Source organism: Myotis davidii, unplaced genomic scaffold (genome assembly GCF_000327345.1).
Source record: "Myotis davidii unplaced genomic scaffold, ASM32734v1 scaffold824, whole genome shotgun sequence".
Lineage (NCBI taxonomy): Eukaryota > Metazoa > Chordata > Mammalia > Chiroptera > Vespertilionidae > Myotis > Myotis davidii.
The window spans coordinates 19,601-23,520 of record NW_006294870.1 but is presented as its reverse complement, the minus strand read 5'-3'; positions in this window follow the sequence as shown (position 1 = coordinate 23,520).

Below are 3,920 nucleotides of genomic sequence, written 5' to 3'. Positions count from 1 at the left end.
GGATCAGGAGTAAAACTACACACACATGTTTTCTTTCCTTTTAGAATTTTAGTCAAAGATAAGATTTTATATGAATTATTACAGCCCACTAATATGGGGTAATAATGGCCTAGAGACAGAACCAAACCAGTAGTAATTTGAAAAATATAACTATGCTCTGGCTGGTGTGGCTTTGTTGGCTGGAGCATCATCCCTTCCACTGAAAGGTCATGGATTTGATCCCTCCTCAGGGCACGTATGGGAGGCAACCAGCCCATGTGTCTGTCTCACACCCATGTTCTTCTCTCTCCTCCTCCCTCCCTCCCACCTTCCCTCCCTTCCACTTTACCTGAAAAATAATGGGGGAAAAAGTTTTATTCATTCAAAAAGCAAAAATTGCAATTAATAATAGGTCCATGGTCAATATGTTTTAGTCTTTCTATAATATTGATCAATTCATTCTTAAAAATTATCACCCCCCCATATCCCACCTCCCCCCATTGATTATACCCATACTATTCTGTGCTGAGTTCCATCGACTCTTTCCAGGATTATTTGAATATCCTCCTAACCTTTCTTTTTACTTTTACCTTTGCCTTCCCATTGCGTGCTTAATCTCAGCCCATCAGGCAATCTGAGTTAGTTAGATAATATTATTCCTCTACTCAAACTTCTGCCATGGGCCCCATCTCACTCATAGTAAAATAAATTATTTGCAATGACCCTCTTTTTCTTCTTCTCTCCAACCAGTTGCCTCTCAGATGTAGTTTCCTAATAATATCTTGTTCAACAAAAAAGTGGCCTTCTTTTTCATTTTTCACAAACATTGCAGGTATGTTCACACTTCAGGGACTCTTAAAAAACCCTGAAGTTTCTTCTCTCCAGAAACGTATCCCTGATATTCACAACTTTTTCGCCCTTCTGTTCAGATCTTCACTCAAATATAACATGTTTCTCATGTGATATAACCTGGACCCCCTAACAAAAGTGATCACCAAACACCAAAGTTGCTCATAACTGCTTGTTAATTCTCTGAATACCTATCTATGTCCTTCACACATTTAATTATTTAACATGCTAATTTTGCAGACCTCACTGTAGAAAACAAACTCCTTGAATTCCTAGACTTTCTTTTTTTCTTCTTCTTTTTTTTTGGTGGGAGTTGATGCTATATCCCCAATTGTTAGAAAAGTACTGGTAGAACATCTGGTGCTTATTGAGTATTTATTAAATAGAGTAATGAATATAAAAAAATATAATATATTTCTAAATTTTGGTAAAATTTAATATAATCTTAATAAACATTTAAATACTTCCACAATAAAATCTTTAAGTATGATTTTGATGGCAGAATTATCATCAAATTATGAACATGAAATCAAGCTAATAAAATATGTAATGATGACTTCTACACCATCATATTAATATTGAAACTCAGTGATTCCTAAAAACACAACTGCCCACATGGGCCATCTCAGTCAGGTTGTAATAGTTACATATTACTTCTGAACACTGACAAAGATAGGCATTTCTTCCATATGAACATTTTCCTAGAAATATTTTGCTTGTTTTAATAAAATGTTTAAATATGAAATATGTTTCTGTTAACATTATCCCAAGGTAAATGTGAATAACTCTTCAGGTCAAAGTAAAATGAAAGAATTGAGCAAGAATGGCTTTCTGACAGACACAAGTGTTAGTGCTCATCAGTGGAACTGTCTATCTGAAGCATTGAGTTTTGATATATAATTTATAAGAAAATTATAATAACCTTGTCTGCTACATTAAAGAATAGAGAGTAGATAAAAGCCTTAATATTTGCATTACCTTAATATTAAACTATGAAATCTCAAGAACATAAAGTGTGCTTTAATTTTTTAATGCTATTGTGAAAGACATTACTACATAGAGCAAAAACTTACTGGATATTTTGTAGACAAAAATCCTATAAGACAAGGAAAGCATTAATTTTAATTAAATTACAAACTATAAGCATTTTTATTACATTTATCTCTTTTGTAAAAAAATATTTATTACATTTTGTTATAATATACAGTATGCTATTTATATGATTAAAATCTCTGGGCCCTTCAAAGGTGAATGGAAATTCATTTCTGAAGAAAATGTCATCATTCTAAATATTGCATTTAATAGAGTAATTAAGATTGCATTTATTAGTTTTCTAGACTTTAAAAAGTATTTTATTGAGAAGAAAAAATAAAATGTAACAAATTTACTTTGGAGGGAAGTAAAATTTGTCATACATTTTTTAACACAATTTACATGAAGTATAAGCATTGTTAATTTTATACTTTGACATAAAGAAAATAAATCTGTATGTGAGACTAAAATTTCATTTAAAGCTTCCATCAGGTGGTGCATTCTGCATCCATATGGAAGTTGTTGTGGATAAGAAGTTACCGTGTGTATAAATATAACTGCATCACAATCAAGTTTCCATATACTCCTGCCCGCCACCCCACCACCACCACCACCACACACACAGCCTCCCCACTAGCAACATCCTCAATTAGAGTGGTACAGTGTTGATAGTAGAGTAGATTGTGTTACTGGATGAGTGTGTTTGAGGGGGTGATATATATATGGGAACTCTTTGTACTTTCTGCTTAATTTTTTCTGTGAAACTGAAACTACTCTAAAAAACAAATTTTATTTAAATGAAGGGCAAATCAATGGTTAGTAACAAAACATAATGACAGGACAATAAAGAATATAAGTTAACAACAAAAGCTGAAATTTTGTGTTTTTATAAGAAAATTATATTTTCCTTCTTGTTGAATACTTGTAACTTAAAATAACTGATCTCTATTAATATGGATAGGCTAACAAAAATGTCACTACTAGGTATTGCCTTTATACATGGCCTTCATTAACACTAAATTTATTCTTGGAGTTCTTGAGCTTGATTTTATGAAATTGTATCTAGATGTATGATTTCATTTCCTTCTAACATTTGGATGATTTGCAGAGTCATTTGGCACTTGTCTAGCTACATTATGACATGCTAGCAGCCATGTATGAGACAGAAAACTAATTATTTCAAAGAATAACAACATGGAAACATGAAGTATATAGAGCTGATTTGGGGAACACTCTTCCTCCCCAGGGAGGGTGCCCACAAGACTTGCAACCAGGGGAGCAATGGCGGCAGCAGCTCTTCCTGTGCTAACCCCCTGAACCTGACTCCCAGGCCTCCTTTCCTCTGACCTCTCAGTGAGCCAAGCAGCCCTGCCTAGGCTCCTTTCTTTCCTATAACATTTTTAGAAGGTTTTTATTGTTCAGGGTATTACAGATGTTCCCCATTGGCCCTCCCCACCCAGAGCAGAATGGCTGTTTTAAACAAGGCATGTCTTGAAAACATTGTAAGTCACGTGAACAAACAACTGCTGTCTAAGGTGAAAGATTATAGTTGGCACAAACACTAAGCAAACAAAATGCTTAGGAGTAAAAGCTGGAGAGACATTTTCTTTGGGAAGTAAGATATTTAAATGCCCACATGGAAGGGGAGTTTAGGAAACCATGGGCAGGTATAAGGCAGGACACATACTCAGAAAAGACCTGAGAAGTGCCTAAGCTTTTATCTCTGACTTATATTTAGACTAATCGTTAATGGGGAGATGACAAGACCTTGATTCTTGTCTTCTTGAAAGAAAGATTTCAATGAAGAGACAAGTATAGCAAAGTTAGAATGTATTGGCCACAACAAAAATATACTTAGGAGAGTGAAACGAGAAAGGGCATAGAAGTAGCAGGAGAGCCCAGGCGGGGCTGCTTTGACTCATTGAGAAGTAAGAGGAAAAGGGGGTCATGGAGACAGGCTCAGGGGGTCAGCCCAAGACGAGCTGCCACTGCCCATTGCTGCCCTGGTTGCAGGTCTCCTGGGGGCCCTTAGGGAGAAGGGGGAGGGAGTGGCTTGGGCA